This window comes from Protopterus annectens, chromosome 8.part0 (assembly GCF_019279795.1).
Source record: "Protopterus annectens isolate FY-2018-M chromosome 8.part0, PAN1.0, whole genome shotgun sequence".
NCBI classification, from domain to species: domain Eukaryota; kingdom Metazoa; phylum Chordata; order Ceratodontiformes; family Protopteridae; genus Protopterus; species Protopterus annectens.
In genome coordinates, this window is record NC_056741.1 from 1,169,288,068 (window position 1) to 1,169,314,012 (window position 25,945).

The 25,945-nt window shown below is 38.2% G+C and overlaps 1 long non-coding RNA gene across 1 annotated transcript in view; it reads right to left on the reverse strand.

The window, feature by feature from the left end:
* LOC122809288 overlaps positions 1-25,945 on the reverse strand; it is a 120,822-nt gene that overhangs the window by 77,645 nt on the left and 17,232 nt on the right. The window contains exons 2-3 of the long non-coding RNA XR_006365888.1: positions 2,133-2,221; positions 1,878-1,931 (exon numbers count right to left, since the gene is read on the reverse strand). This is a non-coding gene — a long non-coding RNA (uncharacterized LOC122809288). The remainder of the gene's footprint in view (positions 1-1,877; positions 1,932-2,132; positions 2,222-25,945) is intronic.

The window sequence follows — 25,945 nt, forward strand, 5'->3', positions numbered from 1 at the left end:
CTGTCTGATGGCATGATTACCATATTAAAAGATTCAATTTTACCAGGAAGTTAGGAAGCACTTCTTCTATGACAAGACGACAGTCAATCATTTCACCTGTCTGATGGCATGATTACCATATTAAAAGATTCAATTTTACCAGGAAGTTAGGAAGCACTTCTTCTATGACAAGATGACAGTCAACCATTTCACCTGTCTGTCTTCAAAGAGAAATTGACAGACAAGTGAAGTGAGTGACTGAATCCATAGAACAGGTTTATGTCAATCTGGACATTTAAAAAAGCATGAGAAAAAAATGAGTACATTGAGGAAGAGGGAATAGCTGTCTTAGTTTACCTTCAATACGCAGACCAGACAGAATTATATTTACCTTTCTCCAGCATTGTATGTTATTTTGCGATACTTCTTGAAACTCAAGATTACCTGTTTTCTCAGTCCTTGCCAAAGAATACCTCTGATTTCCATTTTTCCTTCAAACCTGATGTGAGACACTTAAAACTTCACACAGCTTCTAGATCTTTCTGTAACTAACACTTCAATTTACGGACTGGCATCACTAACCCGATAGGATGTATTCAAGCAATCCAGTTTTGTACTTTACTTCACTGGCTACATTCTCACCATTAAGCAGTCTGCACAGAGATGTGGAAGTGGAGCTCCCCTCACATGATAAGATAGACATGCTGACCCACCAGCCTTCCCCTCAGCCTAGCACTTTGTAGAAACTAGATGAAGCTCAGTAGCATCAATATGGCACATAACTTATACACAAGACCACATTTTTAAGATTTGCCATGCTGTCTGATATCCTTCAGACTCCAAATAATGTTCATTTGCAAATGCCTTGACAATTAAAAATGACACTTTCATGATGTTTTCGTTTGATTTTAAGCATGGTGTAGGATCTTTTGAAGTAATGTGAAATAATCTCACGTCATCATTCTTCCTAAATTTAAACTGCTTACAGCTTGCATATGATATATGAACTAACTTCCCAATGGAAATACCGAGATCTCTTCCCTTAGTTCAGGTTCTTATTTCTGTTTAAGAATAATGTCCAAAACTAAGCAATCTCATAACTGTTACTTTTCTTAGGTAAATATGATTAAAACAGTGTATGCATCCTCTAAGGGGAATGTTCATCAAAAGAACGCTGTCTTCTTCAGTCTGTCTGACACTGCAGGCTGGAGTAAGAACTGATGAATGCCCTTCACCCTCAGCTATGTCATTTCCAATTTACTGACACGCTTGGTTGCAGTGCAGCAAAGAGAAAAGGCCCCTGACTTAAAAGAATGATATCTACTACAATATATCTGTCTCTGTCATGTATGGGCTAATATAAAGTCACTGTAACAGCTTCAACAAGATGGACAAAGAACCTCATAGGTATAACAGCAGTAATCAGTCAATGCAGTCAGTGGAATGAAGCTTTAAAGGGCAGGTTTGCTATGAATATGAAATTGTACTTTCAAAATGGTGGCTTGCTTTGAAAAGCACACTTTATTTTTATTATACAGTCACATCTCTGCAGGGCTAGATCACTGTCTCTGGTTGTTGTTTTTACAGGAATTCAGTTCGTGATCTCATTTAAGGCCATTTTGATGCTTAAACAACAGTCCTGTAGATCAGCTGATCCCATCAGGATCTCTTTCTGTGTCTGGTGGTAGGAATTAGTATACTATCCTATATCTCAAATATCTGTACTGCAAGCTAATAAATGGACTGATAAATTTCCAGTCACTTTCTTCAAAATAAGAGTGTTATTACAGGATAAAAATATCAGGAGTCCTGAGTACATTCTTTTATTTTGTTAGCTTAAGAATAAAATCATATAAAGAAACAGTTTGCTTGAATCCAATATGTTATGATTCACATACCATGTAGATATGTTCAGGTTGCACTTCCCGAGGACTCTTCACTCGTGTTTCCTGCTGAAATTGCATAGTAAGAACTTAATGAACACACTTAATATAGAAAAATATTTAACAAAATAAAACCTCATGATACACTTAATATAGAAAAATATTTAACAAAATAAAACCTCATGCAGAGGTTAACATATTGGTTTACATATTTTATGCTGAATGTTGTTCTAAAGATCAACAAAACTGATGAACAAAATAAGTTTTAACCTGTTGAGTGTTTGCATGAACATTAACGTATACTGCAGGCTCTGTAGAGGACATGTGAGCATTGTTCACACTTGATCCAGTCTGGCTCCCTGAAACAGAAATAAATGTTAACATTTTTATTAATTTACTTACATTGGACAAATGATAGGTGATGGTCCTTTTAAATTTAAGTTTATAAAAATAATAAAGACACATTTTACCTTTCATAATCATTCTTTAAACTGTGCCTTAAACAATTATTCAGTTTAAAATACGAGTAAAAATACAAACTTGGAAAATATGTAAAGTTAACACATAAACCTTTTATACTTGCATTTCTTTCACTGAGACACAATCTATAAAAGACAGAAAATTGACCGGAGTACTCAAAGAGCAATATATGCTAATGAACACATTTTGTATACTTGGAGAAATTACTAAAAATATATATGACACATCTCACTTTAAATTTCATTGTATTTGAGATGACCCTCCACTGGACCATTAATCAAGGAGCCTCAATCCTCACCACTAGCACCAGTTGGGGATGTACATTGGGAAGGATAACAGATATACAATCAGTATTTCCAGATGCAGCTATCTGCATTGAGTACAATTTCCATTAAAAGCACACAGAGATCACAGCCAGTCCGGGGCTGGTTTCACCCTCTTTCTCCAGATCCCCAATAAGACTCCCCACTGGCACAGCTTGTGTTGAGATCTTAGCTGAGTGGTTAAGCAAAGACCTCCAGCACCCTCTCTGTGCAACCAGTGCTTCATGTCCTTGCCCAAGTAGCTGACACACACACACACACACACACACACACACACACACACACACACACACACACACACACACACACTCTCTACTGTTTGAGGTGTGATTTACACACACACATTTGGGAAAGGCTGGCACAGGTTTACTAGCTATGTCTCCTTTTGCCCAGACTATAAGATAGTTATCACTGCCACCAGCCAACTCTTTATCAGTTACTTTAAGACCCTTAACAAAGGGCGTCCAATCTTACTGTGTAATATTAATATTAATACAAATGGTAGTTTGACAAAGAGCAAGGCTATTAGGAGCGGCCCACACAGTGTCACCAAATAAATATGCAAGTACTCTCAAAACTTAAATATCTCTAGACATAACAGCCACAATGAAAGGTTTACATATATTTAATAATAAATAATAAAAGAACAAGAAAATACTCAGTATATAATCACAGTGACATCACAGTTCAAAATCATGGGAAATATTTAAAACAACATTGCAGGACAGTCTCAAATAAATAAAAAAAATATCTAAACTAAGCTTTGCTATATTCCTGACTATATCCAAGAGAACTATACTGTTCCCTAGAAACTTACTTCATCAGAGCATGGCAGATGTGATGAATGGGATCCTCTAGTTGTTGTTGTCAGGTCCAAGACAGAATACAGAATTCCCTGTCTCTCTCAGAGAGTTCTCAAATTAATATCTCAAATATTACTGCTGGGACAGCTTGCAGAATTACATAATTTCTTGTCATCTCACTCTATTCCAGGTGAAACCCCCACTGCTGGAATCTGGCAGTATTTAGCATCTGCCTGTGAAAATACATAGACCTTAGATCTTTGGCAGATGCTGGAAGCCATAAAACAATAACATTCCTTCACATTTCAAAACTAGTAATTAGATCACTCTGAAGACAGCACAGAAAGCTCCCTAGTTTTAGAGATTGTGTCTCCTTGCTGCATTGACTGAAAGATGCAAGCTTTTATGGCGTTGCAATAAAGTAATTTAATTTCAGTTATTTTTCTGACGTTAACCTCCTGTATTCCAGTTTCCACTGTTAAACTATATAAATTTAAACAGTTACAATAGTGAATGTACATTCTGTTCTTTTCCAGTAGGGTACACTGTGGATCCATTTTAAATACAAGCCTTTTGCAAATACCCTTTTCAACACACATCTGTACAAACCAGTTTGATATACACATGACATATAGCTCTAATACAGTTGTAACGCAAACATCTTACATAGATCATGTTGCTATTCACAAGTGACATAAATATTCACAAAATTCCAGACAGCTGTGCTGGCAGTATCTCTCTTTGTCACAGTATTTTGTAGAACTGAAGCCAGAAGCTGACAAAACTGACAGTCATGAGCTCTGAGTTACATCAAGACAATATACAGTGCATATTCAAAAGTAATTTCAGTGTGCATCTCAAATTCATGAAGGTAATAATGACTCATCCTGTGCAGTGGAAACATATTAGTGCAACAAAGTAAAAATATTGCATTTCATGACATACCATTTTATAATGTTACCTGGACTTGTATGCAATCATCACAGTTCAGTGCTGCAAAAGTAAGTATAGCATAAGGGCTAATGTAATATGCAAATAAAGATATCATCACATTGCAATAAAATTACAAAGGATATAAATATCAACTAGATCCTGTGTTTTAGTAATCCTTACATGATGTAAACTCAGTTTCAGCAGCCCCTGATTGATGTAAAGCAATAGAAGGAACAATGCAGATGTTGTACACCTCAAAAATGCTTAGAAGAAGACATGCCACTGGTGTAGTTATCAAGCATCTAGCTAGCCTGCAGAAATAGTAGCTATTATGCATAAGAAAGAATATAACCATTCTGAATGATACAGTGCAGTACAGGCTCACAGCTACAACATCTTCACTCAGAATTCAGGGTCAAAGCAAAGTAAAATGAAAGACACAGGTCCTAGCTTAGGAACATTTTTTAAGTATTGTTGTCAATTCTTACAGAAAGTTAATTGAACAACTTAATATGAACAGCTGAATATGTGTCCCAGGCAGGTATGTTCCTAGCCTTAAGCAACATTCTACTGTCACCCACAATGATGCTTCAGTACAAACAGAAAATGGTTGACTTTAACAATTGGCTTAGTTTCTGGTGTCATTCCAAGGGGATCCAGTACCTGACAGCCAGGGATGACATGATTGACAAACCACAAAGCTTTGCCAGAGATGGCCTGCATCTGTCTCCGTTGGGCTTCAGACTCCTGGCAAAAGCTCTTGCCTCCCACATAGTGCCTTTTTTAGGCAATACCATGAAGTCAAAACTACCATCATGAAAATTTCATCAAAATGTAAATTAAGGGTCATGCTGCTAAACACTATGAAGTCTAAACATGAAACTGCACTCATTGCAAGCATTCTTAACCCTAGAAGATGCTGACATTTTTGCAGTCACAGAAACCTGGTTCAAAGCTGCAGAGAGCACCCCAGCCATAACAGGTTAGTCATCCTATCATACATTCAGACCCCAAACCGTGGTCAGCAAAGCAAAAGGAGGTGGAGTTGCAATATATATATGCAAGACGTACACACCTCCAGACTGGTGAAACAGTATGACGCACATGAAACACTCCAAGTGCAGTTAACAATTGACAAGACCCCTATTCAAATCATAGCTAGCTATAGACCTCAAACTTTGACTCAAGATGCCCACTCCACCTATCTGGACTTTTTCGAATCTATCAAGATTCAACCCATTACCCTGATTCTGGGTGACTTTAACTACCTAACCATAGATTGGAAGAAATACTTATGCCAAAACACAAATGCCCAGAGATTTCTTGATTTCATCAATGCAAATGCCTTGGACCAGTTGGTCAACACCCCTACAAGAGGTGAACATATTTTGGACTTGGTATTAACAAACATGAATAACCACCGCAGTATCCCTACAGTGTCATCATCCCTGGTAAGATCCAACCACAAAGCGGTCACTTTCAAAGTCACAATCTCCCCCAAACCCCCCCCCCCCCAGCTTGGGTCAAGCAAAAGAAACTTCTTCAAAGCTGAGTACAGTCTCATGAGGGAAGGAATAAACAGCTTCACAGCCCCCTTCCCCTTCACAGGAACTGGCACATATGTCCAAACCTACACCAAAGTATTATATGAGCATTTATAAAGCTGCATGGAATAAGGAATACCTGACAGGGCGATACCATCCTCCTCAAGGAAGAGTAAACCTGTCTGGTGGACATCTGTAATAAATAAACTCTATAATAAAAGGAAAAAATTGCTGTCCAGGACCAAGAAAAAGCAAGTGCCTAATTAGAAACAATGTCTCCTTAGCCTGAACAAGCAAATAAGAGCACTACTGAAATCCTCCAAAGCAAACTGGTCAAATCTACTAAAGACAATCATAAGGCCTTCTTCACATATGTCCACAACCTCAAGGGAAGCACCTGGATCTGCTCAGAACCGGTGGTCAAGGACACCACATACACAAATGGTGTAGATATTGCCAACCTGCTAGCAGACAGCTTCAGTGAAAACTTCACCCATCTGTCTCCCCAACAGTAAAACAGGACATCCTCAATACCTGCCCCCTCCCCTTATCTCTAGGGAGCAAGTCATCACTGCCCTCTCAAAGGCAAAAAATACAGCCTCCATGGGACCCGATAACATCCCAGGCTGCATCTTATATGACCTCAGGCAGGAACCTGCAGCACCATTAGGCACCCTATTCAACCAAAGCCTGAGTACCGGCTTTGTCCCAGCTGAGTGGAGGACAGCCACTGTCATCCCTTTGCACAAAGATGGAGCATTCACTGATCCAGGAAATTATAGACCCATCAGCCTAACTAGCCTTATCTGCAAGGCCATGGAGCAGATTATCATGGACCTCATTAACAAGGACATTGGCAACCTCCAGACACTCAATCCCACACACTTTGGTTTAATCAAGGGGAGGTCATGCCTGTTAAATTTGGTTGACTTCTTTGAGACAGTCACCAAGGTCATGGACGAGGGAAAGACTGTGCACAGACCTGGACAAAGCCTTCAATACTATTCCCCACTCAGGTATAATAGATAAACTCTCTCAACTAGGCATCAATTCATATGTTACTAGATGGGAAGCAAACTGGCTCACTGATAGAACCCACATTGTCAAAATAGGGGAAGCCATCTCAAGCAGTAGGCCAAGCGGTTTTCCCCAGGGATTGGTCTCGGGGCCTCTGCTGCTTGGGATACATGTTTCTGAGGTGCAGGCCAAAACCAGTAGGATATGGCGGACCAAGTTTGCAGATGACTGCAAGCTGAGTGCCATCATCAATTCCCCTAGTGATGTGGACATCCTCCAAGAGGGTCTCACCAAAACAAATGACTGGTGCCAGAAACATGGCCTCAAACTGAATGCCAAAAAATGCATCATCATCTCCTTTGGGGAGAGTGATGTCCCCACAAATTATCACATTGATAATAAGGTGCTAAGCACGAAATCAGTCATGAGGGGCTTGGGAACCCAGGTTGATCGAAAAATGACTTTTGACCACAATATTGCCTCTGTTGTATGGAAAGTTTTCTACATGGCCCACCTCATTAGTAAGGGTATCTCATCCAGGGAAAAGGTGGTCATAACATCTGTGCATTCTTCCCTTATAAGACCAATTATTGAGTACAATGCCCCTTTCAGAATGTACCTATCAAAGCACATGTAGTAGCTGGAGAGACCACAGGGGTTCCTCACCAGGAGAATCCAGGGCCTAAACATCTACCCTACACAGATATCAGGTTAAAGGCCCTGTCCCTCTACTCAGTCTGAAGCAGACTCCTCAGAGGTGACCTCTGTCCAGAATACAAAGCAAATCTCAGACCCCGCCCTGATGGGAGTGCTGCATATGCGCAAGTCAAGCTCCACTCGTGTAACCCACACATGTGACCTTAGCCTGGTCTGTGAAATCAATAGGTCTTGTTGGTGGGACAGATTTGTGCCCCAGAAACTCCCCCTTTTGTGGAAGAGACTCCCTCTCCATGTCAAGCACAGTACCTCATTAACCTTTTTTAAGAGCAACCTGGATAACTGGATGGGGAACAGAAAATACACCCCTGAGATTCCACTTGTATCCCTGATGGACACTGGCATAGGGTGCTGACTTGTTGGGACATGGGCTAAATTTTTGTCTAGGCTTGTAAGTGCCTCAGAGATATATCCTATGATCCTATGAGCTGAATTTAGAATAAAATTGATTTATTAAATAATAAGTCAGGAACATTAATATTCAGCATTATTTATTGACAGTAATCATCAATGATTTACAAGACAATCACTAATTTTATAATGAAAAGAGCAAGATCATTTGAAAAGTCAGGGACACACTATACAATCAGCAACAACTGAAAATTATGGACAAGGTAGATAAGGCTGATATGACATCATAACATATGCTTGTAAATCAGACAATTGTACCAAATGAGTGTAGAACTGTCCTTGCAACTTGTAACCAGGGATGGGACATTCTTGATATAGGATATTCCAGTGTCTTACATGTGGTAAAAGCAGCATATTCCAGTCAACTCTGTTAATGACAGCAGGAAAAGTCCACATTTGCATACTGTGGCAAGTGGGGAACTATGTCACATTCAAGACAACCACAAAGAACAATAAATATTCATTCAAAGATTATGCAGTTTAGTAAGTCTGCTGATGCTTTTAGTGATACCCAATGCTCTTAAATAACAATACTTACAATGCGGGCTGTTCAGAAGATGTCACATTTGAATAAGAAGGAGGTGCTAATTCAGCCATGGCTTTAACATGTTTTAGAAGTCCTGCTGTGTAATTACTGCAGCCTATTAGAACCATCCTGAGCATATCTAAACAATCCTGTCTTGGTTTGTGATTTATTGTGGAGTTGACTGGTAAGAGAAGTTTTATTTTAATTTATATTGCATTTGTTATCGCTGTTTTAACTGTTTGTAGGTAGGAAGGGACTGCTTATTAACAAGCTTTGCTTTGCTTTGTTTCATATTTTGTTGTTTTACCTTTAATTTCACTGCTGGTTATTTAGAAAGGGATAGGCTTTAGACAGGCAAGCTCTAGTCACCCCAAGGGCCTAGACAGCTTTAAATTTACACAAATTGTAGAGAGGAAATTCCTGACTATATCTAAACAATCCTGTCTTGGTTTGTGATTTATTGTGGAGTTGACTGGCAAGAGAAGTTTTACTTATCTTTACTGTTAAAAGGTGCGACTGCGAGCTATAGTGAGCAGAAGCTACTGCGTGTGACGTAAAGAAATTACAACTTCTGTTTGCCTGGTAGAACTTGTATGGTCAGAACAACTTTATTGTATTTTATCATTTAGTTGTATATTGCTGATATAATTTTTGTCATTAAAGTTGATTTAAGTTCTCTTTGAATTCTGTGGATACTGATTAAGTCTTTTCCTTTGCATTATTTTATTAATTTAAAGCTGAATATGGATTCCTTAAATGAGTATGCAATTAACGATTTGCTAATGCACAAGTATCTTGTACAGTGTAATAAATGGTGTGCATATTTAAAGGTAACAGTTATCACTGGTGATCTTTGTTTCTCATGTCAAAAGTTGGACGATTTGCTTACCATTGTTAGAAGTAAATCTCGACTTAATGGTGATGATTGCACATGTGCAGTTGGCATGGCTTGGAGAACTGTTGTTTCATATATTAATGACTGGATTGATGAACTAAATAATGTTAGGCATAAAACAAATAGAACAGACTTAGGAAATGATGCATCTATATTCTGCAAAGAACATTCAACCCCTATGAAACATGACGATGCCTCTAAGAACTATGGAATTCTGGATGGAAGTATTCAGCAATCTGAGGATCCAGTTTGTTTTGAAGGAAACAAAAAAAGAAAGAAAGGAAGAAGTCCTCAACAAATAACAAGGAAGGAAAAACTGATTGACTGTAAAGGAAAGAGAATACGTAGTAAAAAGGATTCTGCTTTGTTATGTAACACACTGGTGACAGGGAATGCTGATACCTGTCTATCAGAAATCCCTCAGTCTACAGGAAAAGGCATCACCTTTCCAATGGAAAAGGTAGAAAAACAGACAAGGGACAGGTGAAAAGGAAGAAATCAAAACATCACCTGGAAGGATTGAAGAACATTATTGTAAGAAAAAAGAAGAGAAAGATGTTGACTACGTGGCTCAATGTGTGGATTTACAATACCAGCTGGATGAGAATTTAATATGCAATAAAAACAGTGAAATTAATAAGACTAATAGTGATGAAGATCTATCCTTTGTAATAATTGATAGAGCAGAAATGACTGTATTAGAAGCTGAAGATTTTTCAGAGATGGTCAGCAAAGACATTCTTGTAATTGGAGATTCAATTATTAGAGGAACTGATATTTATATTTGCAGAGATGATAATGAACATTGAGTATTGTTATGCTTTCCAGGAGCAAAAATAGAAGATGTGAAACAAGCCTTGGAATGCCTTAATGTAAGGAAGTATGGATCTGTTTTTATTCATGTTGGTACAAATGATGTCACCCGCAAGGATTCTCTGACTGTTGCTAGGGAACTGACAGCCATTCTAGATAGTATAGATTCTACTGGTGTTAGGACATATTTTTTCACAAATCACCCATAGAAAGGATAGTCAGGTCACTGTGAATGAAAACATTTTTTGGATAAACACCTACATGGAAAAAAAATGTCCTGTTTTAGAAAAAATGGAAATGTGTAGAACATCCAAGCCTTGCATTGGGCACACATGCATTCAGACAGGATGGTGTGCATTTGTCAAGATCAGGGAAGATAATTTTTGCAGCAGATATTTTGCAATATTTGACAAACACTATCCAGGATTTTTGCCAGGTTGAAAATTTAACAGTTCACAGATAGCTACATTTGATGCATCTCTGATGGTTGTTAATGCTAGGAGCATAAATAACATTTTTTTTATTGGAAAATTTGCTATGTTCCCACAAGATTGATGTTGTTACTGTTTGTGAAACATGGTTAAAAAACAATGACTGGAAACCAATTTGGTCAGAGTATAAATGTTTTTACTGTAACAGACATTCTAACAAAAAAATCAGGTGGAGGTGTTATAATAGGGATTAAAGATAGCTATGAGACCTGTGATTATTACATGTTCAATGATAACACCAATACTATATAGACTGTGTAACTGTGACAATGAAGATAACACTGGAGCATATAACAATTGTAGGAGTGCATAGACCACCAAAGTCAAGTCCAGATGACCTAGAGGAATTCCTACATTTCTTACATGAAACACAAGAGGGAAGAATAATATTAGCTGGGGACTTAAATTTACCAGAAACAGACTGGAATAATATCGATTCAACAACGTTGGCAAATAAATTATTTACAGAGTATATTCAGGAACAATTGCTTCAGATTGTAAAAAAAAAACTACCAGGGGACAGAATATACTAGATATTGTTTGTGTTCCCAAAAAAATTACTGTAACTTCAAGTCAAGTTTTACCTCCATTGATGTGCAGTGATCATGAGCTTATTAAGGTTTATTTGTTGCTAGATAATTCTGCCAAAATGAAATCTAAACCAATGCACAGAATGTTAATTACAGATTATAGGGAAGCAAAACAGTTACTATGTAAAACTAAATGGAGTAAGGTGTTCAGTGGAAAAACTGCAGATGGAATGTGAAAAGTTTTGAAAGAGAAATGGTTTGCATGCAAAAAATAAAAAAAAAATGTTTAACATCAGGATCTAGGCATGCAACATCAGGAGGGTGTAGTTCTATAAGAACAAGATATCTGATTAAGCTGAGAGACAAAAAATATAATAAATGGAAGACAGGTCAAACTACAACTTTGAAAACTGAAATAAACTGAACAAACAGATTAAGCATAGTGTTAGACAAGATCAAGAAAAATTTGAAGAAAATTTATATAAAGATATTGAACATAATAGGAAACCTTTTTATAGATACATAAGATGTGGAAGGAGTAAAGATACACAAACTGATAAACTGTATGCAGATTCTAAAATTTATTCTCAGACACAACAGATTATAGATATATTTACAAAATCTTATGCAAAACAGTTTGGCTCCACAAAAGGGGTGATAAGTTGTCCTAGTGACATCCAGGTAATCCCAGATACTGGAATCAAATTAGATTATATTGAAAAAGAACTGTGCAAACTGGATCCAAACAAAGCACAGGGAGAAGACAGAGATTCCCCAAGATTGGAGACATGTGCTCATTAAACCTGTCTTTAAGGGAAAGGGGAGTATAGACCCTTAAGTCTACTTTCATGTTGTGGAAAAACAATGGAGATGGTAATATTGGATAAGTTATTGTCAGAACTGGATAGGTTGGGACCTGAAACTATATATCAACATGCATATGTTGAAAATAGATATATTACCACCTGTAACATGATGTTCTATAACAATATAATAACAGCTATGAATGAAAAATTGTGCTGTGATGTAATCTATATAGATTTAACTTCAGCATTTGACAGGGTCATACACAAAACACTGATCAATAAATTAGTACAACTAGGTATTGCTGTACTCTTGATAAGATAGATAGCTGCATGGCTTACAAATAGGACATGGCAAGTATCATACACCAACTGGACAGGTGAAATCATTGGTTACAGTCAGGGCTCTGTCCTAGGCCCTTACTTGTTTAGATTGTATCTTTCAGACCTTACTTTTTCATCTGAGTTATTCTACAGTCTACATGCTGATGACCTGAAATTGGGTAAACTGATTACAAGTGTTACAGATAAGGCATGTCTGCAAAATAACTTGATTAAATTGACCATTTGGGCACAGGAGAATAATATGTTGATAAATACATCAAAAACTACACATATGAGATTTAGGAGACATAAACTGAAAGGTGAATATTTAATAAAGCACACAGTGATTGAAACTGCAGACTCATTTAAGAACCTGGGTATAAGGGTAGATTCAGCTATGAGTTTTTCTAATCATATCAACCAATTGATTAATTATAGTTATAGAACTACAGGCTGTATAAAAAGATTTATAAAGTCTAGAAAATCAAACATAATGAAGTCATTGTTTGTTGATTGTTACATTAGACCCAAACTTAAGTATGGAATAACAATATGGAAACCCTATAGGAAAACAAGCATGAGTAAACTTGAAAGAGTACAGCGGGAATATACCAAGGGCATCCATGGATGTGAAAATCTGAGTTATTATGAAAGACTAAAATATCTGAACTTGTACAGTGTCTTTTACAGATATCTAAGAGGAGATCTTATTCAGGTATATAGGACATTTAGGGACAACTACCTCTGGGAATGTTTGGGGTTATCAAAAAGTACTAGAGAATCATCAGATAACCTATGTAGAAGATTCTATAGAATGAAAAGTGTACTAACTGGTTCTCTGACAGAGGAGCTGATGCATGGAACAGACTACCAAATTACATTAAAGCAAGTACTAGTTTAGATATTTTTAAGAACAGCCTGGACACTTATTATGGGAACAAGTGTTTTGGTATACTGGCAAGCTAGAAGGGCATTAATGCCCATGCTTGAAATATTTGTATGTATGTATGTATGTATGTATGTATGTATGCATGTACATATCACATCTCCTCAATAGTATATTAAGGAGAGGTATGTTCAGGCACATAGGACAGCATATGGAGTGTTGAAATAAATCTTTAGTATAATGAAGGGGTCATTCAATTGTCTGGATTACACAGGGTGTGTGTAGCAGTACATACTACAGAAGGCAGCATGGATATTTCTGCCCTGTGCTGTGCTGCACATCACATCACTGCAATGGAGACTGGCTACAGGACAGCATATATTGCAACAGAAGTTTGCATAGAGTACACTGCATGATGGTAAACAAGAAGAAGATGATGATGAAGAAGAGGAATCATTAACAGCTGTACATGAGGCAGAAAACATATATAACCATAAAGGAGTACTTTGCCAAAGTCTGAAGGACCTTTATGCAACATTACATGGCAGATGTGTATGCAACATGCATAAGACTAATGTCTGCAAATGTAAAAACCAATAACAGACAGTAAAATGAAACACAAGAATGGGCTGAAGTTGTGTAGTGCACATAACATGTAAACTGTAAATCAGAGCATCTTTTTATAAAAGCTGCAGAACATTTTGCATGTCATCATATGTACATATCAGAGTGCACACAGCTGATCAGAGTCATGTAGGGCCTGTTTGGTCTGCACAGAAGCCATGAACATAAATAGAAGGAGAGCATATGTTTACTACTGCCATAATAATGACCATCTATTATGAAGACACCAGCACACAGCTATTCATGGACCACAATCTGTACATGACACAAGCTTACAGCAGAAGTTGGTGATATATGTACCTGTTGTATGCATCATCAATAGACATTTAGGCTGTTTCCAGTGAACATGACTCAGTACTACAAGTGAAGCTTTCAGTTGCCATAGCTGTTGTACAGCTCCATAACATATGTAATCTTCTAAGTTCCGTAGTGTTTACATAGCTTATATGTACTTATTACAGCCTCTGTGTGTATGACTAGGGCATCTGGTATGCCATCAGTTGGCACTTGCCAACAATGCTTAGCTAGAGTCAGCAGTGTCACATTGGCACACATTTATAATTTAATTATAATGCTGCATGCAGCAGAGAGCAGAACAATAGGCCACTTCAGTCCAGACAAACCTGTTTTCATGTAAAACCTGTGAAATAAAGTGTGCTATAGAATACTGCTGTGGATAGACAGAGCTAGGTAAGGAAAACTTGCTGGGGATTTGAGTCCACTCTCCCTCTCTGTTCTATCATGTATATGGAATACTGATGGATTCTGCATGTGGCAAAACCTACCCAATGACCATCAGCATTAGATGCCTATCCAGGCAAAAAAAAAATAGGCAACAAAGATGACACAGAGGACACCAAAAGAGCAGATCTCTGTCTGTCCTACCCCTGCTAATGGCATTATGGCCAGTTTTTGAGCTATGGCACACCATGTGATGCCTACCTCCAGTGTCAAACTGTAAGTATAGGTCATCTAAAATAATGACCTGGATGCCTATCAAGTACTCATATGTATGCTATCATCAACCTGTTCTACCTAAACATTCTCCTTTGTCATCTCAAATGACATCCTAGGCTTACAGACATATAACAGAGATTCTGAACAACTTCAGCACAGCTGGCAACCACTGCTGTTAGCCATGATGCTCATATCTGATGTGACACTCATGGCTAAGTGTAAACAGAAAGGCACATTATAGTGTGACAAAATACTGCATCAGACTAGATCTGCTGGTCTGCAGGCCACTCTCAGTGAGAACATTTGTCCTCCTTGGTAATTTGGACTTGCAAGTGACATGTGTGCTGGAAGGCCAGAGGATCCTATTGACTGAAAAGCAAATATATTACCATTGCTAGTGTATGGCAATCAATGTCTGTGACAAATGTCATATATGCTCATTGATGGTTACAAATCTTGATGGATGTTAAGAAACATCATTCTATGGACTGAATGGAATCTATGTACTGACAATCTAGAAACATGTTCTTTTCAAATGTTTATGACCAGTTAAATAGGTTGTTTGCATATAATAGATATCTAGCGATTGTATGTCAGTTCACGAATCTGGTGGAAGCATAAGAAATGCCCACTTTATGCCTATAACATAGTATGATGTAATATCCAACAATGAAACAAGAGAATTCCTCAACTAATGTGACAGATTGGACATCAACATGTCCACAGTAAATGGGTAGAATAATGACTTCTGGAGCCCAGTCCCTCTTCTGGCATAGTTATACAAACTGGTAAGATACTGATGGTATACATGCACCAGTAGTCATTGTTCTCTGAAATGTAGTGATGCTAACATTGGCAGTCATCCATAGGTAATAAACATTTAACAATGTTTGTGGCTATTGGAGGTATCCATGAAAGTGATGCCAGGCTGTACTATGGCAGAAGACTGGTAATGAATGTAGTATCTGACAGTAAAGTGCACCCTTGAAGTAGTGTACATGCAAGATTGTCATCTATTATTTCTTAATATAATGCAGGTGGCACTTCCTATTTAACTGTGATTCACCCTGTTTAAATTGGCTAGGTCATGGTCAACCAAGCTACCATGACATTGACATCTAAAACTCTTATCAGTGAGACCATCTAGTCTTCTAAGGACCCAATGACTATTTTTTATCTTTATTAAGTCCACAGAGTATTTTACATTCAAGTGCTGTCCTCATGCTTGGTGCACTTTATCTCTTCAGCAGTTGTCTGCTTCATTTCTTACCTTTAGTTTTCCTTTGTATTCTCCTTCCTTTTCCTCCTGGAATGATTTTCACTGTTGTAGTATTATAACCATCTTTCCATTGTTTCTCATTTTTCCTTCCCTTTTCCTCATTTGAGTCAGTTTTTGCCATTTTCTCTCCATGTCTAGGAATCTCTTGTGTAATGCATGCTCCCCTACCGCTTTAGTTTTGTGTGAGGGTAGTTATAAATTCAGTTCTCAGGAGTCTGAATGTTCATTTTTCATAGCCTATATAATTCCTTTTGAAATACGTATCCCCAAAACCTTTGTGCCTGCTTCCAGACTTTTTTTGCCCCCCACAGTCCCAGAAACCATGCATCATTCCTGACTCTTCTTCTTGATACTACCAGCATCTAGTATCCTCCTTTCAGCCCTCCTTTACCAGTCTTCTGGGGTAAGATGTTATCTATGCAATATTCTCAGGCTTTGATCTCCTCCTCTTTGTACTTTCTGCATGTGCCTCACTGTCTGAATTTATTTTATCCGGAATCCTGCAACTCTCATCCATCCACCCTCCTTTACCCAGCTCTGTTTCATTCTCCCATCTTCTTTCTTGCTCTGTCTTCCCCTTAGCTTTCTGTAGCTCTGTTTGGTCCTGTACCATCCTCTCTCATTTTGCTCTCCCTTCCTACCTTCTCCTTTCTCCAGTTGCTCTCTCACTGCATTTTTCTGGGTACCAAGTAGTTCAACTAGCAAATAAACTAAATAAATTAATAAAATAAAAACACTTGCCCTCTGTTAACTCATTCATTGTTTTATATTTTTCTCCATCATCCCTTTCTCTGCATACCAGATCTTCCTCTAGAGCTGTCTCGCTTCTTTTCAAGACAGTTTTTTTTGGGGGGGTGTTGCCTTCCCCTCACTTCATGCATCCCAGCTCCATTAGTGCTGCTTGATTCATGCCCTTTAGTAAACTTCCATGTCTGGTTGTCTCTTCTAGTCTTTTGTTTAGTCTCATTCTCTTCTGTCTGCCCAGTGACTGTTGTTACATCTAAGTGTCTCATTCAAATCTATGGTGCCTTTTTGTATTTGTCCAGTTAACACCCATAGCTCCTTATGACATCCACAGCTTTTTTGGGTCTACTTTATTTAATTAAGTGACTTACCAGCTAATAATAGGCAGTGTTAGAAAGGGCAAGGAATAATTAACAAAATGACACTAAGACTGTTAATGTAGGATGTCCCACAGTAGAGAAATGTATCACCTTTTTGCCAGTTATTCATATTTTCATATTTATGTTCATATTTTCATAACTGAGAGACTTACATGCTGTTGAGGGACATTTGTGAAATGTTATTCTGGGAGACAGGAAGATTCATTGTCATTTTCTATTTATATCACAATATACTGGAGATACTATACATTTTTTATTAATAATTATGACAATAAGCAATATTTCCATATGTACTTTATAATTCAAAAATCAAGTAACTTACAAACTATTGCATGGCATTAGATGAAACCTTAGACATTGCTGAAGAAAACTGTCACTCTTATTTGCAGTGAAAATTGTACATCTTGAAAGATATTCATTGTTTTCTATATTGCTAATTATACTATCAAGCATATGATTTCATATTTCTGTAAATATCTAAATAAATATGCATCCAGAGGGGAATTTCTTATCATATCAAAGCTCACGGCTGGTTAGCAAAAGTGTTCTAACAAAATATGTCTAGACTGTACAGTTTACAAGGTATGATAATTTGTTTATGAAAGTTTAGGAAAAAATATGGAAAGACTAAGAATGCACTCATTGTTACTGCTATAAAGGATACTTCTTTACCGATAACATTGCTGTTTGCACAGTTCTAATAGCTTTTATTGTTCACAAAATACTTAATTTCTTTACCTTATGCTTTTAAGTTGATTTTTCAGAAAATACTTGGAATGGAAGGATGTATGTGTGTAGGTTACTAGAGATGTGATGTTTCACACTACATAGGTGCTAATGAGGTATACATAGGGATGTGAGAGAGTCCTCAGACCCCCAAAACCCCCTTCCCCTTTCTAGTCATTCGCAGTTTTGCCTTGCTCACCCTTTTTCCCCCTTGCCTTTAATGACCCAATTCTCTGTATCATTTTGCATGTGCTGTAGCCTTTTTTCCCAAGGATCTATTAGTATGCTATGGAATCAGCCGGGGGATTACCAATGGTACCATTATCCTTGCTGCATTAGATCACCCAAACAACATATACGAATCCCCAAAGATTCCAACTTCATCTAGCTTTTTCCTCTATTATCTTTTTTATTGAGCCTTAGGTACTTTAGGAATTCTACCTTTTTTATCTCACCTATTTCTCCCTTTCCAGTCAATTTGCCTAATCTGACTTAACAGTCTTTTTGTTGTTGCACTTGAGTCCTGACATTTTGTCTAAACTTCTCTAATGCCTCTCTTAAAGCCTCCATTCCTGCAGCCACATCCTCTGACATTAATATAAAGTAATTTGCATAGACCACAGACTGAGATTTTATGTCCTTCTTTTCTTCAGCATTGATAAATTGTACCCGACTTCCTCTGCCAGCTCCTTGATTACAAGCATAAACAAGTATGGGGATAGCAGACACCCCTTTCTGGTCCCTCTTAATATCATTTTCACCTCAGACATTCATCCAATTTGAAGTATTTCAGTTTCTGGATCTTATTATGTAGTCTGTGTCCAACACATGAACTTTTCCCTACTTGCCTTTGCTTCAGTGTCTACCATTCAAATTCTCACCTTAAAATATGATAGGTTTTTTGCAGGTCAAAGAGCACAATCCCACTTTTCCCTTCCTTCTTCTATTCCTCCTTGTTTATAAATTCCACCAGGTCCGACTATTTTAGTCTGCTTCATTCCCTATACATAGTCATTTGCCCTGCTTGTACTGTTTTTGGTAATCCTTCATCTAGTCTTCCTGACAATGCCTTTGCTAGAATCGTCATGTCTACATTAATCAAAGAGACAGGCCTATAATCTCCCATTTCCTCCTTTTGTCCTCACTCTTTAGGTATCATGGCTATCCCAGCCCTCCTCATACTTCTAGATGATTTGCCAGAGTCCTGTATTCTTTTGTACTCCTCCCCTTCCTGCAGGACCTTCCACATTCCACATAGAATTTTAAGGTTTATTTTTCACTGAATGTTTATTCTGAATATTTAAGTATTCAGCTCTGTTTGTAACAAAGGCTTATTGCTTTACATAACTATATATTTAGTTTTATCTTTTATCCCTCCTCTTTCTCATCATCATCAACCCCCTTTTTCCCATTTTCTACATTGGGTTAGGGTATCATGTCAACTGTCACCATCTCTCTTTTGATTCAGTGCCACTCTCCTAACTTCATCAGTCATGCCTGACTGTTGCAGGTCTACTCTCACAGAATACATCCCACTCTTTGCCAGATGTTCTAGTTTCTTCTTGCCTTCTTTCTGTCTGTCCCAAATCACCTTCACCAGACTGTCTTCTGCTTTTCCGCAATCTGTTTTCTTTTTACCTTCTCTGCAATTGGAACTAAGGTGGCTTTTGTTCTGATGCCTTTATATTTGTGTCTGTTCCCAGTGTACATCCTAGCATTCATTTTAGGCATTTCACCTCAAAACTACTCTGCCTTTACTGCACAGGTTTCTCTACCATATACTAGTACTGGTTGCCACATCACTGTGTTGTACACCTTACTTTTCAGCTTCTTTGGCATTCTTCTTTCATACATGTTCTGTTCTAGTTGGCTGCAGCCCATCTTATTCTAGCTTTGACCTCCTCATGCAGACTTCCTTTCTCCTTAACCACCCCTCCCATGCACTTGAAGTTGTTAACCTGTTCCACTATGTTCCCTTCTATCTCAATTCTCAGTTTCTTCTGATGTCCCCCATTTGCTGACATTACAACTGTTTTATCTATACTTAGTTTCACAGTATGTGTCTTCAGCTTTGCATTCCATTCTCCTATACTTTGCTGAAGTTTTTACAAACATGAATATATAACAAATATTTTAGATATGGGCAATAATGCCCTTTCAGTATGCCAATATAACAAAACAGTTATTCCTATAAGTGTCCATATTGATCTTAAAATATGTAAACTAGTGCTTGCTTTAATGTAATTTGATAGTCTATTCAATGTATCAACTACTCTTTCAGAGACCCAATTAATGTAGTTCTCATTCTTATGCAATCTTCTAAATAGGTTGTTTGATGATTCTTTATTATTTTTGATAGCCCCAAACATTCCCAGAGGTAGTTGTCTGTAAATGCCCTATATATCTGAATAAGGTCTTCTCTAAAATATCTATATGAGATACTCTACAAGTTCAGATATTTGTATTTCATAATAGCTTAAATTATCACATCCATGGATGCCATTCGTATATTTCCTCTGTACTCTTACTATGCATGTTTTCTTATAAGGTTTCCATACTGTTATTCCATACTCAGGTTTGGATCTAATATAACTATGAAGCAATGATTTCATCATTTCTGATTTCCTAGACTTTATAAATCTTTGTATAACCTACAGTTCTATATCTATCATTAACAATTTGGTTGATATGATTAGAAAAAGTCAAAGCTGGATCTATCCATATACCCAAGTCCTTAAATGAATCTTCTTCTTCTTTCAGCTTTTCCCGATTAGGGGTCGCCACAGTGGATCACCTTGTCCGCTCATGATTGGCAGTGGAGTTTTATGGTGTCAAGTTGCCAGCCCAGTGCCCAACCTTCCACAGAAGGCACACACACACACACACACACACACACACACACACACACACACACACACACACACACACACACACACACACACATACACTCATGCCTAGGGCCAAATTTAGAGTGTCCAGTCCACCTACAGCATATATTTGGGATGTGGGAGGAAACCGGAGCACCCAGAGGAAACCCACACAACCACAGGGAGGACATGCAGACTCCGCACAGAAGGCACCCCAGCCAATAATTGAACCAGAGAACCTCTTGCTGTGATGAATCTTCAGTTTCAATCACTATTTGCTTTATTGAATATTCTCCTTTTAGTCTCTGTATACCAAAATATCATATGCTTAGCTTTCAAAGTATTTATCAACATATTATTTTCTTATGCCCAAATGGTCAATTTAGTCAAGTTCTTTAGCAGATATGTTCTGTCTGTAACACATGTAATCAATTTACCCATTTTCAAGTCACTGGCATACAGACTGTAGTACACTTCAGAAGAAAAAGACAGATCTGAAAGATACAATCTAGACAAGTATGAGACTAGGACAGAGGTCTGTGTGACACACTAACTGTAACCTAGAATTTTACCAGTCCAGTTGGTTTAATTTCTCCAAGTCTTTTGGGTCTCTTAATACCATGATGGGAATGGACCCCATTCCTAAGCCAAATTATGACTGAAGTTTATGAAATTGGTATTGTTTCAGTCTTTGATGTTAGCCAAAAGTGATCTTTGCAGCACCTGCAATGTGCCCAGAAATTACTCCTTCTGTAGTTCATACGGAGTCACATGTATCGGTAACATATCTAAATACGACTGCAAATTATTTTTATGAGATGCATTGCTTCTACTACTATTGGAACTGTCTGGGTATCCTTCTTCCACATTGCCCTCATTTCTGCCTGCAAATCCAGGTATGTTATGACTTTGTGTCTCACTGTATGCAAGACACTGTAATCACTGGGTGTAGCAATTTCAATGTTCAGTGCTACTTTGGTTGTCCTTTCATGGACTACTATATCTGGTTTTCTTACATCTGCTTTTTGAACTGTTGGTAATGGGTGATATCATGTGTTATAAACTTATCATTTTCTATAATGCTTTGTGGCTCATGTTTCCATTGCTTCTCAGCTACTTCAGTATTATAAGTTTTGCACAATCCCCAATGCAACAGTCTTGCATATTATTATGCCCTTCAGTATACAGGCCTTCTGCCATTAGTGTGTGACACTCATCAACCAGATATGAGACTGTTTCCAGTTTCATTTTACAAAACCTACATTTGTCTGTTTCTCTGACATGTTCAATGGACTTTGTAAACAGACATGTAAGTAGTCCACTATCCTGGGTCACCAATATTAACCTTTTGTCTTTTGGTTTAAATTCACCTCTCCTTAACCATTCTTGTGTTAGATCCTTACTGACATGAGGTATTTCCAGGAGTTTTCTGTATTTGCAACTATATTTATACATTTTCCACATTTCTTGCCTTCTTATCTGATCCTTCATCGTATATTCTTCTTTTGTGTTTTGGCACATGCAGTTGCTGCCTGATTTTTTTGTCTACTTCTGGTTTGATTTCCATTCCCAGTTGACACCAATATACTTCTGCTAAACTAAGCAAGGAAGACATCTTTGACTTGTTCTCCTCATATTTTAAAACTTTCACTATGTTTGGATATTGTGAAGTCATATGTATGCAGCCCTACGATTGCAGATCTATACATGTAATCAGTTTTGAGGAGGACCGTACCTACTTCAGAACAGGAATAATATGCAATCTTGTTATGCACTGATTTTTATAAATCATTCAATAAGCAAGAAGCACTTTTCTTGTTTTCCTGTCCAACTGATCCCATATCTTTTGAGGTCAGTCATTCACAGAACAGGAACAGCAAATTGGCTTATATCTTGAATTTTGTTCCTTGATGTCAGAGCTGTTTTCAGTATTAACTTTAGTCTTAGGATCATAGGAGGTTACTAGGCTAATGGCCCTAGGGCCCTTCCCAGCCTAGCCAAGTTCCAACCTTTTTCCCTAGAATGTCAATGTTTCAAGCAGAGCTAAATCAACACCTACTGCCCCTATCCAGGAGAGACGGAGATCCCCGGGGTGAATTTATGGTTTCACATCTAGATTATGCTTAAATAGGGTCAATGAAGAGCTCTGCTTCACCTGAATTGGAAGTTTGTTCCAGAGAAGAGGTAACCTTTGGGAAAGAAATCTACCTCTCCAACAAGTTCTTTTGATGTCACATACTAGGTTAAGGTCCCTAGAGCGAGTGCATCAAGTACCATTTGACTTGTGGTTCTGAAGCATTTCCATTAAAGCAGGATCTAAGATTGCTTTAAATGCAAGGTATAGATCTCCTCTGAGTAGCCTGTATGACACAGAATACACACACAGTGATTTCAGTCTGTCAGCACATGACGTGTGCTGAAGGCCTTGAGTTTTCTTTGTAAGAAACCTTTGAGGTCTCTCCAATTGCTGCAGGTGCCTGGTAAGGTACATACCAAAGGAAGCAATGTACTCTAGTATTGGCCTGATGAGGGAAGAGTACAGGGGATTTATGACCTCTTTTGTTCTGGAAGCAATGCCCTGAAGTGATGGGCAATGTAGAAAGCCCTTCTTACCACTGTGGAGACACGAGTGTCAAAGGAGAGGTTGCTATTAACCTGTGTGCTAAAATCTCTAACCACACATTGAGAGCTTAAGCTGTTGTTGTTAATGTGATAATCTGCATGTACATTACCCTTGTCAAAGGGGATGATGTTACATTTTTTTGCAATTAGTTTGAGCCCATAACTTTGGCACCAATCTTTGGTCTGTGTAAGACTTTCTTGTAGGATGTCTACATCGCTTGGGGACTCTATGACTGCTCCTAGTTTGCAGTCATCTGCAAACTTTGTCAGCCATAGACTTTTTGTTTTTGCCTGTATATTCAAGAAGTAGATTCCAAATAACAGGGGCCCCAGCACTAAACCCTGTGGAACACTACTGGTTACGGTTCTACTTGTGGAGGATGAGTCCCCTGTTTTGACTGTGTGTGTTCTATCATTTAGCCAATTTGCAACCCGCCTGACAATATACAGGTTAATCCTCAGCTGAGTGAGTTTATCAATGATGCCAGAGTGGGGAATAGTATCTAAGGCCTTAGCTAAGTCTAAGTCTAAGTAGACTGTATGTACACATTTACCTTCATCCAGGGCTTTGGTGACTATCTGGAAGAAGTCCACCAATTTCAATAGGTACAATCTCCCTTTAATGAAGCCAAACTGGGTTGGGTCAAGCATTTGGAGGTCTCCTCTACTTTTGTTGATAAGGTCTCTCCCTCTTTTTAATTTCTCCAAATCCTTTGGGTTTCTAATACCATGATGGGAATGGACCCCATTCCTAAGTCAAAGTATGATTAAAGTTCATGAAATTAGTATTGTTTCACTCTTTGATGTCAGCCAAAAGTGCTCTTCGCAGCACCCACAACGTGCCCAGTAATGAATTCCTCTGCAGTTCATGCGGAGTTACTTTTGTTGCTAAGGTCCATGATGATTTTCTACACAGCCTTGCAGATAAGGCCTGTCAGGATTATGGGTCTATAGTTCCTGGGGTCAGTGGATGCACCCCTTTATGTAAAGGGATGACAGTAGCTGTTTTCCATTCTGCACGGACATAACCAGTGTTTAGGTTGTGGTTGAAAAGAGCACTCAGCGGTGCAGCTAATTCCTGTTTTAATCCATTAAGAATGCAGCCAGGGATGTTATCAGGTCCCATAGAGGCTGTGTTTTTGGCTATGGAAAGGGTGTTTAAGATCTGCTTCTTAGAGATAACAGGTGGAGCACAGGTGGTAGGGATGCTTTGGGGTATATGTGGCTGGGACAAGGGAGAGAAATTCTCACTTAACCTATCCACTAGCAGGCTGGCTATTTCCATGGGTTCAATATATGTGGTGCCATTAGCAACAAGTTCTGTGCAAATCTGGGTTTTTCCTTTAAGGTTACGGATGTAGTTAAAGAATGCCTAATGTTACCCTTTGCTAGGCAGGCTAATTTGGATTCATAATCAGCTTTAGATTGCTTTACAAGGTGTCTTATTTGCTTATTTTAGCAGAGGAGGGAGTGCTTCCAATTATGAGACCGTTCCTTCCTGCTGTTAGACAGCAATTTCTTTCTCCTATTGTATAACCTGTTTATTTTAGACATCCACCAGGCAGGATTGTTCATTTTTGAAGATCTTAATTTGATCCTGTCTTGTATGGCTGAGTCAATGCATTTGTATAGATGTTTATACAAAGTATTAGTGTATATCCCAGTATAGGTGTCCTTGCCATCAGTGGGGACAGAAGCTATGAAGCTATTAATGTAATCTCATAATAGGTTGTAATTGGCTTTGAAGAAGTTTTTTAGTCTAGTTTCTGCTGCATGTGGGTCAGATTTAATTGTTACTTCTAATGAGACTGACTTGTGGATCAGATCTCACCAGAGACAATAGCAAACTTGAGGTATTGCAACAGTCGCCCATGTTAGTGAGTACCAAATCCTGAATATTTGAGGCCTTTCTGGGGGTGTCAACCAACTGGTCCAGAGCACTGGAGATGATGAAGTTCAAGAACTTTTGCACACGAGTGCATTAGTACAGTTATAGTTTGCCCAGTTTACGGATGGGTAATTAAAGTCTCCCATGACCAGGGTGTTTGGTTGTATCTTGAGTGACTCAAGTAGATCCAGGTAGGCAGTGTGTGTGCATCCTGGTTCATGAAGGGGGTCCTATAGCTAGCAATAACTTGGAGAGGGGTCTTGCCTATGGTCAATTGTAACTGGAGAAGCTCAAGGGAATCATTTTGTTTAACCACTCTGGAGGTGTATTTATCTTTGATGAATATTGATACTCCACCTCCTTTAGTTCTCCCACTCTCATTTAGTGGTCTAAACATATGGAAGGCATTATAACCTGGTATGGCCGAGGTGCTTTCCGTGGCCTTAAACCACCTCTCTGTCACTGCACAGATGTTCCTAAGTTTTATTTGCATTTACATT